Source organism: Columba livia, chromosome 2 (genome assembly GCF_036013475.1).
Source record: "Columba livia isolate bColLiv1 breed racing homer chromosome 2, bColLiv1.pat.W.v2, whole genome shotgun sequence".
Taxonomy (NCBI): Eukaryota; Metazoa; Chordata; class Aves; order Columbiformes; family Columbidae; genus Columba; species Columba livia.
In genome coordinates, this window is record NC_088603.1 from 18020029 (window position 1) to 18034796 (window position 14768).

Below are 14768 nucleotides of genomic sequence, written 5' to 3' on the forward strand. Positions count from 1 at the left end.
AAACCTCACTTAAAAAGAAGGAGCCCCTCAGCATATAGCAGGGTCCAAGGCAACACCTATGCGAGTACATGACAGCAGTATAAATGCCTAATGAATTCATTCTGATCATTGCTCACACATTTTTGAAAGCACTACCATCTGTTTTATAGATAAATATTACAGTAATTAATGTCAGCACATGTTTATATTATATCATTTCCAGAGTCTTATTTTAGAGTTAAGACCTTTTTCTTTTCAGGGAGAATAACAGCATATTTTAAACTATTGGCAGGAAATGCAATGTTATTAGGATAAAATGAGTGAATTTCAATAATGGCTCGCTTCTTTATTGGAAAACTTTAGAGCATTTAATGCTTCTGTTCTTCATTAAAGGCCAAATACTGGGTCAGTGCCTACTCATGGAAAGCCCAAAAGAAACTTAAGCACTGGTGAACGAGGCAAAACTAGAGCAGATAATACCATGAAACCCCTGAGCTCCTGAAACTGGTATTTTAAGTCCCTGTGGCACTCTCATGATGACGGGGAACCAAGGGTTTTCTGATGCATCACACTGGGCACTCTGGCTGCGGATTATCAAATAATCCAGGTTTAAATTAAATGCATGGGTTAGCTCTGGTGGAGTCACCTCCCCACAGAGCTTTATAATTTCTTGCTCTTTATAAGGTCCTGGCATTGTTTTCTTCATCACTAACAATGCATTTGCCTCTGATGCATTACAAAAAAGCAAAATATTTTCTTTAAAATGTTGCTGCTTCCCCATCCAAAATACTAGGAAAGGTGTCTGCAACAGTGCAAGCCAAAATAATTAATCTGATTCTCATTTAAGGCTTCTGCTTACATGATGTGGCATTCAAAGGCTTGGTGAAAAACCCACCGAAGTCAATGTAAAGGCTTCTGTTGACTTCTTTGGGCTTCAAATGAGGATTCATCTCTACTTGTACTCCAAGAAAAATATGTTCCAGGTGCACAAAAACATGGATGACAGTCCTGAAACATAACTGCTTTCATTGTGTTCATTATAACTTTCTCTCCAAGTGAAATTGAGTCACAGCTGAGCTTCACTTGCTCTGTTGCCAATACTCCATGCACCTGTACAAGGACCTGCTATTTGAAAACCTCTGCTTAGTGACCAACATTGGTGAAATTTGATTCTGATATGGTTTCAGTTACATCTCTTGTTCCCTTTCTAGATTCCATGCTGCCAGTCCCACCTTTTGTATGATTATTCACATTTCACTTTTGCATGGTTTATTAGCATCTTACATTTACTTGACTTTCTTTTTTTTCTTTTTTTTTGAGTTTTTTAACAAGAACCACAGCAGATGCTGCAGTTGCTGAATCTAGCTGAGATTTAACCATCTCTGGAGAGACTTAAATCTTCTAACACTACTCAGTACACTCTGAGCCGCCAATAGATTTTCCTGGATGTCTTCCACCATGGATTCCACTTAAGCAAGGTTCCTAAGTACCCATCTAAGTTTCCAACCAAGTCATTGCTGCTAAGATGTCTTGCAAAGAAAGCTCCTCCATGCTTATTTCCATAAGAAATAACTGGAAAGGGTGAAATAATCACAGACTAAAAGGGGAATGAGAAGTAAATCGCAGCCCTCTCTACTTGGAGAGTGAAACTGTTTTCCCCTGAATATCAGTTACCTGCTGGCTAAACTGTCTCTAATTGCTGGGTGCTTGGAAGGGCTTCCTGTGGGATTATGTTCTCCTGGAAGACACGGTGTCTAAAAGTTCAGTAAGGTATGGCTGAAACACGCAGAACTCAAAGCACTAAGTGGGAAAATACGCACAAGGATCTAATCTTCTATTCTTGAAAAATCAGAAAAGTTACCATAATTTTTTTTTAAAAAAAAAGGTCAAGAAATCTAGCAGCACTCTGCCAAAGGCCACTGAACTAGCCCATTGCTTTCATCCCTCTCACATGCAGTAAGAGAAAACAACCAGCTTCCTGTCCCTCTGTCTCTTCATTTCTATAGTGGTGATGGCAAGTTTGGAAGAATAAAGTCCAAAAGGACTGGAAAGCCAGTCTAAACTTCAGAGGGGCTTTTCTGTACAGGTACAAAGAAGAAGCCAACATTATTTTGAAGATCATTTTACAGTCAAGACAGTGTGATGTGGTTACTGGTGACACCATGGGACTGGATTCCACGGCCTAGTTGTCTCCTTTTATTCTTCCTGGATTTGTGTGCAGAGAGACCAAACCACAAAACTCACACTCATACCTAGAGCTGACCTATTTTATCTTCTGAGAGAAGGCAAGGGAAAACATCAAAGTTTCAGGAAATGGGCTTGTGTCACAACTGTGAGTCTTCTGCAACATTCTGCTCAAGATTTAAACTGCTGCCAGCCATGAAAAGCATTCAGCTCTGGAGTTATGGAGCAAGCTTTTAAATACACATTCACCTACCGTTTATGTCCTTCTAAGTCTCTTTCATTTAAAGGAAGTTGAAACATGAAACATTAAATGTCAGACAGTAGCCCCAAGAGTTAGGGACTCCCACCCCAAGAGGGGGTGCAGCAGCTGCTTAACAATGAACAATTTTGAGCACAAGCTTAGAGTTGGGGTTAGAGAAGGGTGTCATGTACCACCAATATAGCTGGGAGATTTGGGTAGGTGGAAAGTAATGACATGCCTGGCTTTTGACTACAGGACTGGTGTTGAGAGTACAAATGTGGTTTAAGCTCTCTGATAACCACAAGCAGGGAGGGTCTCGGTTTTAAGTCATCTAAAATACCGTGAGTGCCTTCCTCAGTACAGGGCTCCTCAGCATAGGCCTGGGATGCTCATTCGGGCTGCTCTGATGTTGGAGCTCGATCTGTCAAATCACCTGCGCCATTTCCTAAGCCTGTTCTCTAGAGATTTTCCAGTTATGTAGTAACTTGGATTAACTCTGCCCATTGAAAGGGCTACTTAGAGACTGCATGTAGGGTCCCTTGGTTACAAAGGAAGTGTATTCCCTTGCTGATATCAAACAAGGTGCATGCAAAACGTATCACAATGTTCAATGAAAATGTTATGGACATGTTTTGCAAACAGTGTGTGCAAATGCAACAACTGTTATAAACTTTGGCACTCCTATGTTACACATATAAAATGTAAAGCAGGTTAGCTTTTCTGACTGTATGATTTTGAGCATCTCTAGTACAGGAAAAAAACAAAACAGAGAAGAAGCAGAGAAAACAGGGAATGTACTCAAATTGTAATGAATAAAGGGTTACTTCTATAAGTATATATAAACATATTAGGCATGAAAGCAGAGTCTGGAGTAGAAAATCCAACATTGCACTTACAGATCCAGAAGACCTTGCAATTGTTTTACATGCTTGATTCTATTTCAACTTCAGTTTCTCTAATAAAATAAAGACCTGGGATTGAAGTCCTAAGTAAAAACTCTCATTTAACAGAAAAGTCTCAACTATGAAAAACACTAAATGCAGCCTAAAAGAGTTGTCTTCTTGTTATTTCTTTTCTCAAGTTAAAGAATGACAGGAGAATGATCCAGCAATTTCAAGGTTAGCATTACCAACTCTTCCTATATCACAGCTGCTCTCTCTTATTTTCTGAATAGGATATGACTGCGCACTTGTTACTGTTGTACTTCTGTATAAATCTGTTGATTTATTTTAACAGCACATTGAAAGAATAAGCAGGACATATGACAGTGTCTGAAGACCACAAATGTGCTGACACCATTGCTAGAAAGGGTATTCACATTGGTGTTTTACCCTTAAGTCACAGAAACAGGCTGTCTCGTAAACACAGCACAAAGAGATCAGCAAGTTGATGAACACAGCAAATTAAAAGGCCATTTGCTGTAATCAGGTGAGAGGCTGTTAAAAGGCAGGTGTGCAGTGCCAGAAGAGTGGGGCAGTTTGGAGGAGTCCAGAGTTTTTAGGGAAATACTTTTCTCTTAGGTGTTATTATGCTGCTATTGTTAATACAAAACGATATTCAATTAAAGCTGTCTGCTCCCTCTGTTCCTCGCAGTTCCTGCATGACCAAGGGGAAGAAGAGGGCTGAAACCAGAGGTGCTGCACCCTAAGCCAAGGGTGAGAGAAGAGCAGAAGTTCCTTCAACAGAAGGGAGTGGAATCACCTCCCCAGGTCATCCGATCATCTGAGCCCAAGCTGCCTTGTGGTTCACACCATGTAGACAATGGCAGGATGGTCTGGAGCAAATCAGGACACACTCCAGGCAGGGAAAGGCAGGAGGAAGAAGACCAAGAAGACAATGGAGTTGCTTCTGATCTTATACACGTTGCACTTATTCCTCGCAAAATATGGTATCATAGAATCACTTCGGTTGGAAGAGACCCTCAGAATCGAGTCCAACCATAACCTAACTCTAGCACTAAACCGTGTCATGGTTGAGATGGACAAACGACGTAGACTAAGTCCTTCCGGGATGAAAGTAGTAGATGCCATTTATTACCACAAGTGCATTTTTATACAGTTTTGCCAATTAACGTGTCTCTTCATTATTGGTTACAAGTTACAGCAGTAACATCTCATTGGCTAGTTTTGCTAGTTTTTGTTACTCTCCTACTCCCTTCTCTCTCACGGGTACATCCTTAACATCTCTGGATACTCCTTTACTCCCATCTTTCTCATGGGTAGGCCTTCATATCTTCAAGGCTAATTTCTGTTCCCATGCTCTCCGTCAGGGAATTCACAAACCCACCATAGTCCCCCACAAAACCGTGTCCCTAAGAACCTTGTCTAAACATCTTTTAAACGCCTCCAGGAATGGTGACTCCACTACTTCCCTGGGCAGCCTGGGCCAGTGCCTGACAACCCTTTTCATGAAGAATTTTTTCCTAATATCCAACCTAAACCTCCCCTGGCACAACCTGAGGCCATTTCTTCTTATCCTATCACATGCTGCTTGGGAGAAGAGACCAACACCCTCCGTGTTACAACCTCCTTTCATGTAGTTGTAGGGAGCGGTAAGGTCTCCCCTCAGCCTCCTTTTCTTCAGGCTAAACAGCCCCAGTTCCCTCAACTGCTCCTCATCAGACTTGTGCCCTGCTAAATTCATGCTGTCCCTGGCTCAGATGTCACAGACCTACTGTTTGTTGTAGAAGTAGATAAACTTAGTCTCGTTACTCTCAACTACCCTGATGGAAGAGTATATTCGGTCCTCAGCAAGCCTTAGCATGCTTGTAGTATTTTAACTGGACCGAATGGCACATACATCTGTCTCACAATCTATGTGTGTGTGTCTTTATCAGCAGTTTGAGCCAAAGGATAGAAAGCCAAAAAAAAATAAGCCTTCTACAGAGCAGGCATGTCCTGGAGATGGGAACAAGTGTTCCTGGAGCCTGTATTCTCAGAAGGATGGATAGTAAATCATTTAAGCCATCAAGGGAAGAGCTGAGCCAACTAAATCAGTCAGGATGGTAATGCTCATATTATCAAGCAGCCAAGAAAATAATAGAAGATTGTGATTAAGCACTTGATGAATAATTTTGCATCCTTCATCATTAAAACAGACTTTTGAAATGGGGCTTTTCGAAACTTTTTTTGGGCGGGTAAATTATTTTTAGACTGTACCCCCTAAATTTTCATACATTTTCAGGCTGTTCCCTCTCCATCAGTGGAGATACCTCATCAGCAGAACACACATTCTCTTAATTCTCAGTATTAGAGCATCCAAAAGATTTATATTGCCAATATTAGCAGTTGATGTATTTTTTTCCTCTTATACATTTTCCACTGGTTTTCATAAAAGTGGGTTTGTATTCTTCTACTAAGATCCTTTTCTTCTGCTGAGAGGAAGAGATCTAAGATAAAAAGGCTTAGCGTATTTTCATTTTCTGCAAATCACTTACTTAAAAAGACTTTGACACATGACTTTAAACTGCATGGAGGCATTCAAGTAATTTGTAGGAATTATAATCAGAGATATACATGAGCCTCAAGAAGAAAACGTGCATTATAAATACACAGTCTTGGTTCAGTGGTGTTCTGAGCATCCAGAAAAAGCAGAGAGAGCTTTGTACCCTGTGAATTATGCAAACACCATGTACCTGCTCTGACCTCAGACAAAGCATACAATACCCTATTTAAAAAGCGACTAATATTATTTAATATAAAAATACAGCTTTCGAACAGATTAAGAGTATTACTGCTATCATTTTTTAACTAACCGGTTGCTTTGCTTGATTTTCCATTATTTTTACAGGCCTTCTGCCAATAAATCACTAGAAATAAAAATGAGGCACACTAGAAACCGTAGTACTATGCATCTATTTTGCCACTGTGTAGCAAATAGGTATAATCCATCATCTCCAATACCCCTTTCAATAGTATCCTTCATATTTCAAATAATTTAATAGTCCAAGTGACAGTCTAATTCTTTCCTTTGATAGTCAAGATATTTTCAAAGGTAAGTTTTTTCCCCTCAGTAGCACTTTCTGGATTCTCTACTAAAATAGTCTTTAGATACAAAATGCCTTCCCTTTTTTGGCCAACTTGAGGAATGTTGGAAAGACCTGGAAAAGACATTTTCATTTTTCAGATCTCTCCCAAAAATCTTCACAATCTTCTTGTCATTTCTATTCCTTTTCCAATCCATCTGATACTGGATCCTCATCAAATGCCTGAAAATATTTAGGTAAAATGTTTTGTCAGTGGCAGCCTCAAGACATTATTACAGATTGTGGGCTGATTCTTCCCTCCTATCAAGATCCATTAATGGAAAAAGAGTATTTTTACTAGCAAAAGGCCATGTATGGCTGATTTGAGGGATTTGGGTGCCATCATCCTTGGTGGAAAGCACATGGAATGATCTGAGCATATGACCGCATACTTGAGTAGTGTCAGGACCTCTGCATTGCAAAGTCTCACTGCTAGTTTGTATAAATAACACAAACCCCACTGCTTAGTTCTAGGAAAATAATCAAGAAAAGAAAAATAATTTAGCAATGGAGTATAATTTGCTCACTCAACACCATTTCAGCTCTCTCCTAGATCATTACTGTAAGCTGACCTACTTGAATCCTTCTGAACACATCTACGCCAAGGAGAAAAACTGGCCCTGAATCTATTGTTTGTAACTTCTCTTCATAGTGTAGGATGGTTTAATCAAGTGTGTTTGTAATTGTGTTAACAGGACAATTGCTTTGAAATGTTATACACAGCTAACATTTGTGGTTCAACACTGATACGCAGGGGACACAGAACGCTAAATACTTGTCATTCTCTCAGGAAAAGCAGATTCAGGACAGTGTGTGCTTCCCATCTGTGCCTTGGAGTAAAGTTGCTTTTCTTTATCAGTCATCAGCTCTCCCATGCCTGATAATCCAATACATTTTGCTGTTCTTTGCTTAGGCATAGTGATGATTGCAGCAAGCAAGGATTCAGTGAGAAAGTTAGAGATTCGTGTTTGTTGCTGTGGCACTTCATGTAGCTTGCCTTTATCTTCCTAGTGCTGCTGCCGAACGGGGATTTCACGTGGCAGCTCTTTTGAAACACCGTACTGGAAAAATCCTATGTATCCTATTTGTCAAGACCATTTCCTTTCTGCAGCTGCACAGTGTCAGTGATCCAACTGTAGCAATTGATGTTGATATAGCCGCACAGTGTATTGTATTTATATAATAACGGTTCAGTCCAAGAATCCCAATGATTCTCACAAAGAGGCAGCAAAAGGAAAGCACTGGGAATTCGTTCTGAAGTTATATAAGTGGTCTGACAAAAACTTCACTGAATAAACAGCCCCTTTCAAGAAGGATGAGCTTGCAGTGCTTCTTGTATCAGATAGCAAAGCATTCAAGAGGACAAGAAGTTCAGCAGCACCAGAATGAAACGTTTGAAAAGAAAAACAGGAATGGAAAATATTGCTGGTTGCCATGTGGAATAGTATTACTATGAAGACTGCCACTTTTTCACCTCTCACTTGTAAGCTAGCAGCTTTAGATTTAATCTTAGATTTTTCCATTTTGAATTCTGCACTTTCTGTGAAGAAAAAAAAATACCCTTCCCTCAAAATAAAGTGTTATGCTGTAAGAACTCAGGCTCCTCACAATTGCCCCACAGATATTGTAATATTCTTGCTAATATTTGTGTGCTATCATCCATTCACTCATGTCATCACTAACCAGGCTACTAACTATGACATTATAGTACGCTTTTAAAAGTCACTAAAGGTATGTGGTTTACATTAACCAAACACTTCACATATTGCCTGAGCAAGAGCTTCACAACAGGATCTGCACAAGGTTTTATACCACCCTTGGCAAGCAAAAAATCGCTGACCTTCTAACCAGTCGCAGCACGGAGTACCCCAGAGTCCCGTTGTTTCCCAAAACCACCCTCAATATTGTAGGTGCCTGTGACAGAGCCCTTGAGACGGTCACAGCAGCTTCCAGTGCTGCCGAGAGGCAGCGAAGTGTTCCCAACGCCATCAGCGCTGGTTATTTCCCTCAGCATTCAGCGCTGTGAACGTCGTCCTCTGTGCCCCCTCTCTCCCCCAGCACCTGGTCAGCGGGATTTTGGAGTAGCCGGTGGTGTCAGTGCAGGGGCAGCAGCACTCGAGCCTCCCGCGGCGCGGCCTGAGCCGGATCCGCCGCCGGGGCCACCGCCGGGCGGCTGCTGCCACCGCCCGAGCCCCGCGGGCACTGCAGCGCCCAGCGGCCTCGGCCGGGAACCAGGCCGGGATCACAGGATGGTTTGGGCTGGAGATCATCTAGCCCAACCCACCTGCTAAAGCAGGTTCACCAGAGCAGATCACACAGCAATGTGTCCAGGCGGGTTTTGAATGTCTCCAGAGATGAGACTCCACAATCTCTCTGGGCAGTCTGTTCCAGTGCTCTGGCACCCCCAAAGTAAAGAAGTTTCTCCTCATATTCAGCAGGAACCTCCTCTGCCTCAGTCTGTGCCCGTTGCACCTCATCCTGTTGTTGAGCATCACTGAAAGGAGTCACTCCCACAAGGTCACATAGTCTTCCCTGGACATAACCTCATTGCCCTGCTCACCCAAAATACACACCAGGCTGAACAGGGACACAGAAGAATGTGCAGAGTCCCCAAGAAAACCAGCACAGGCACAAGAGTTAAGATACCCACCACCAGAGCAGCCACCTGTCCCAAGCCTGACTATGTATTAGTCACCTGTGGCATTCAGCCAAGAATACCTGTGATTGAGATCAGCTGAGCTGCCTCTACAGGTCATGGCTTCAGGTGACTGGTGTTAGAAGAGCCTTCCATCTTCTGAATTAAAAAAAATAATCACAGTAAAGGACACTATATGCAGGATAACATTGAACCACCCAGAGACTCTTTGGAATAGATGAGCATTTGTAGGCCTGATTTAAAACGTGGTTTCCCATTTGTTGCCTGAGCATCACCAGGAACGGTATTAAAAATTGTGACTGAAAATTTGGCTTTCTGACATTCATGTCTTTGTTTCAACTTTCAGCCATTCAGTTGTACACACTAGAAACCTGTTATATTATAAAAACTAAAATTCTCATATATTTTTAAAATTTAAAGAAACTCGGGCTCTTAAGAAAAAAAAACGGTGAAGTGGCTTGATATTTGTGATAAAAGCATAAAAAGTGGCTATCTGAAGTTCAAAAATAATGGTAATTGTTACATGTGCTGTATAGATATTGGGGAACATAGCTTACAAGTTCAAAATCAATATCAGATCTTAATGAGAACATACTTTAACGCTTTAAGGAAATACAAAGATTGAAAGCACTATTCACCTCATGCTCTTTCTTCCAGGTCCTCCAACTGGCTTCCACTCTCAGAATTAGATGTGAACAAAATAAATGTTTCTGAAATCTCCCATTAAGGACACCTGCTCAGTGGCACTCTTTCTTTTCCAGTGCAAGAAACAGAGACAACAAATCCTGTTTCACGCCATTTCTACCATCTCCTCCCAAATGATCCTTCTGCTAATGTCATTAATGGTCACTCAGAAAACATGCAAAGGCTTTGCAGAGTTGACCAGATGCTTAAAAGGAACAAGATGAAGCAACCATGGAAAGAGAAGGTAATGGTGTGCAGGAGGAGCACCTCTGAGGACTCTGGAAAGGGAATGTTTCTCCTCCACAGCAAGAAGCTAAAGGCAGGACTTTCCCTCTCCCAACTCCTTTTTGAGATGCATTTTAGTCACATTTTAGACTAAGCTAATGCTCAAAAGAAACCCCAAGGCTGTGACATCTCCAGTGCTGTAGTCTTGAAACCATTTAGAAAATAATCTACAAAGGAACAGTTCCTGCAGGCAAGCAAACTGACCGTACTCTTAGTGGCACTCCTATTCATTTTTTCTCTATGGGCAGATGGCAATGGATGCACAGCACTTCGACCTAAAATCTCCACCCAGGAAATGAAATTAATTATTAGTCGCTGCATTTCTCCAGGATTTTTGCTGTCTTTAGGGATACACATGTAGGGGGCACTTATGCTTTTTAACTAAGAGTTGGATTGTCTTTGTTTCTGTGTAGAAGACTGAGCAGTCAGCTAAGAAATGACAGCTCTCTGTGTACGGAAGCAGCCAGCGGAGAAAGCACAATACCTTACTTGATGTGTCCTTACAGGCACTTTGTAAGCATTACCAATTTGACTTTTATAATTATTTTCTGGTGAACTGTTATGGCAAGAAGCCCAGCATTTCCACGACCTCTGCCCAAACTGTGAATTCTCCCTGACCTCAGGAAGTGTTGGTGGATTTGGGCCAAGTTCTGTGACAGGATTTGTGTCTGAAGTTAAATCAGCCATTTTCTATTTTAATTACAGGCCACGGCAAGCTGTTTATGGATTCTGTCGTCCAACCATGCTGCTGCGGCTTAGGCCTTGAAGTGCTTCGTTGGGACTGCTGACAAGAAATATATTGCAAAATCCTCAGATGATCACTTCACAGGAGCGTTTCCTCAGCACTGGAAATGAATTGACTACATCTGGTCTAATTCACGCTTCCAGCAATTCTGGTTCAAAGCTATGTGAGGACAAATTAAGAGGCTTGACTTAATTTAAGGATTTTTTTTTTTAAGTAACTCTAATTAAGTCAAGATAGGAAATTCTTACTCTGAGTGTTCGCACATACACTGAAGTATGTGCAGCTGTGAAGGAAAACAGATTCAGTTACTCTCAGAAAATAGCTCGAGATGGTGTCAGAAGCCCACTTCTTGCATCTTTGCTAAAAATCCCCATGCACCTTGTTTTCCTAGTGGAGGAGCACATTGGGGGGAACTTCAGGCACCATGGCATGGCCTGGGAGGGGACATTTGAAGACAGTGGAGCTGGGCCCTTTCTCCAGCTGCTGGGAGCATGGAGACAGGCTGGTCTCAGCATCCCCCACCACCCAACTGAACCTCTCCATGTTGACCCTGGGGCTGCCACAGACACCGGTTGTGTGGAGCCGTGGGCTCACAATTCGGCAGCCACAGAGCCCGTTTGCCCTGCCTCAGCCTGAAGCTCCTGCAAGTTCCTGCACCAGATCAGCCGGGATGCCTTTGGGAAACATTCCCTGAGAGACGCTGTCCTGCCAGTTGGCTGGATTATCTCTGAGAAATATCTCCTTAGTTGGCAGGAAAGTACACATATTTCATCAGCTTAGTGCAATCAGAAGCTGTCAGCTTTGGGAGATTTGCTCTGTAAATAGATGACTTAGGCAGCAGGAATTAAGAGGGTGAAAGCCAGAAGTCATTGTCCCAAAACATTTGCTCCTCTCACTGTAAATCTCACAAATAATTGTTTCTGTGTGGGAGAGATGGATGTGTACGTATTTTTAACATTACTCTTGCGGCTTGACTACCATCATGCATACCAGGTGATTCAACAGCAGTAAAAGATGGATGAACTGAAAGCTTTGCATGGGTGTCACCTTGTCTCTTGCCCTTTGGCATGTAGAAGTACAGACAAGACGCCGAGTGAGGCTGAATGAAGCAAGGCATAAATACATTTGTCAATACAAACGTACATCTCTAAGTCAGTTCTGGCTTAGGGGCCCAAGTCACTTTGGCATGACTGAAAACATGACTCGAAGATTTACAGCTGCATTTGGAATGCTGAGGGTTGTGAAGCTTTTGAAAAGTATTGGCACAATCTTGATAGAGCGAAGCCCTTAACTGTGTTGTGGTCCCTCAACAATATGGCAGGATTAGTACTGACAATAACAAGAAGCAGGAAGAATAGACAGGCCAGAGGCTTCTGTGCTGAAAATTTTAAGTAGCAAGCAGTTACAAGCGTTGCTTACAAAGTAATTGCAAAGCCTGGAGCATGAGACAAAATGGATCTTTCCTCCCTGTGTCTGACCTGGAGGAGACAGCGACATATTCACTCTTTGCTCAAACTGATGTGGAAAGTCCTCTGATTTCTGTTTCAGTTGGCAGCAGTTTAGGTCTTTTCCTTTAAAGCAGAAGCATCAAAGACACTTATTGTCCATCTAAGGTCATGATGCACTCCTCTTCCTATTCAAAACTAAGATTTCCATCTTCACCATAAGCAATTTCCAGGTATTTCCATGTCTGTCAGAGAGTAGGATATTTAAAAGTTTTCCACGCGTATCTTCTGTTTTGCTTTTGTGAGCCGACTGCAGGGAACAGAACCAGCATTCTCTCTCTTTTCTTAGGTAATGCCAAAGGGAATGTTGTTGCTCTGCTGTTTAGAGAAAAATTAAATTCTGAAAATTTTACTTTACCATAGAGGAAAAAAAAAAAAGACATGTCCTCTCCCACCTCATACTTTATTTTTTTTAAATCCAAAATACAGTGAAAAGAATTTGATTTCTGTTGCTTTTGCTCATTGTGCAAAAGTGTATTTGCTACTTCTCTGAAACGTCGGGATGAACATCTGGTTTTGGTGCTCACCAGTCTGCCAAGTCGGGAAGCTTTGAATATTTTGCCAAACCACTTACCCAGCCCTGAATTCATAATTAATATTGGGAAAATCACTAGGGGAAAATGCAAGCAACTGCAGACTATGTAACAGCCAAGGTCAATTCTTAAAGGATAATTTTTACTGTATTAGTTCTATCAATGTGGTTCACAGACAGCTGCCTCTGGTTCATAGCAGTATATTCATATCAATGAGCTGCTTTAAAAATATGCAGCCAAATAGTTTCATAATGAATGTACATTAGTGAAATAATTTGGGGAAATAAAAACAGATTTTGGAACTGAGTCATCAGCAAGTGACAAATATGAAACAAAACAAGTTGCCTCAATGTTTTAAGAAACCAAATATAGAGCTTCAAAGCTTCCAAAGAGCCACATAAATGAAGAACAAAACTATTTCATGAAAACAGACAGAATTACAGCAAAGAGGGAGATATCAAGAAGCAGTGCCATGCGTTAGGAAAAGCTTTCTTTACCCTAAGTGTAATTAAGTGTTGAAGCAGGTTACTGAAGGGTGCTGTGCAATTGCTGTTGCTGGCATTTTTCAAGGATCACGCTAAACAAGTATCTGCCAAGGAAGGTTTCAGGAGAATAGGTTCTGTTTTGGATTATCTTTTCGGATCTCTTCTTTGATTTTTCCTCAATATGGTAAACAGAATTAAAAATCCTGGAACAAATCTCTCCTACCTTCCCACGCGCTGTCCAGAGCTAACTGTGCTTTTACTTAGAGGTTTTATAGTTGTTTCTCTTGCTAGCCCCTGTCAGCCTCCCATCTTATTTTTGCTTCCCTGGTTTTGACGTTTCTGATTCTAGCCAGTGTTTTCCACGTTTACTTTTTCATTTGGCTTGTCTGCTCATGGCAGTTACCTCAAACATCAGCCATCAGATAAAGTGCTGCCAGGGCTTCAGTGGCAAATAAACATCAGACTGTGAATTAGAAACAGAAAATGAGCCTTACGGAATTCAAAAAAAAAAAAAAAAGGAAAGCAAGCAAGCTTCTGACATCTAAAACGTTTTAAGAAACTGTTTCCTAGAGCCAGCACCTCACCACTCACCATCCTTAAGCCCAGCTCATGGGCTCCCTAATGTGGGGAGGAAGCACAGCGGGTGTGACCGCAGCGGAGTAACCGCAGCAGTGCGACCGCAGCAGTGCGACCGCAGCAGTGCGACCGCAGCAGTGTGACGGCAGCAGCATGCCCGCAGCAGTGCGACCGCAGCAGTGAGACCGCAGCAGTGAGACCGCAGCAGTGTGCCCACAGCAGCGTGGCCGCAGCAGTGCGACCGCAGCAGTGTGACAGCAGCAGCATGCCCGCAGCAGTGCGACCGCAGCAGTGTGCCCGCAGCAGCGTGGCCGCAGCAGTGCGACCGCAGCGCTGTCCCCGCAGCGGCGTCCCCGCAGCGCAGCCGCGGTGCCCAACGCCGTGCGCGACTTGCCCGCTCCCGCCGCTGCCGGCCCGCGCCCGCCCCCTGCTGGCCGCGCCCTGGCACTGTCGCCGCGGGGGGGGGGGGCGGGGCGGGCCTTGCGCAAACGGGTCCCTGAGCGGGACAGCGGCCGTTTGTCCCCAATGTGGCTGAGGTGTCCCCAGTGCTCTCCATCGCACTGAGCGGGATGTCGCAGCTGCAGCCAACGCGCAGCGCTTGCGGTCTCGCGTCACCCTTCCCGAACTGCGAGGAGGATCAAAATCCTTTTCTCTCGCAGTTTTTGATTGTTTCATCAGGGATGGTGACTTTTTGTCATTAACAAATGAAAAGAAAAGGGAAGGGAAGGGAAGGGAAGGGAAGGGAAGGGAAGGGAAGGGAAGGGAAGGGAAGGGAAGGGAAGGGAAGGGAAGGGAAGGGAAGGGAAGGGAAGGGAAGGGAAGGGAAGGGAAGGGAAGGGAAGGGAAGGGAAGGGAAGGGAAGGGAAGGGAA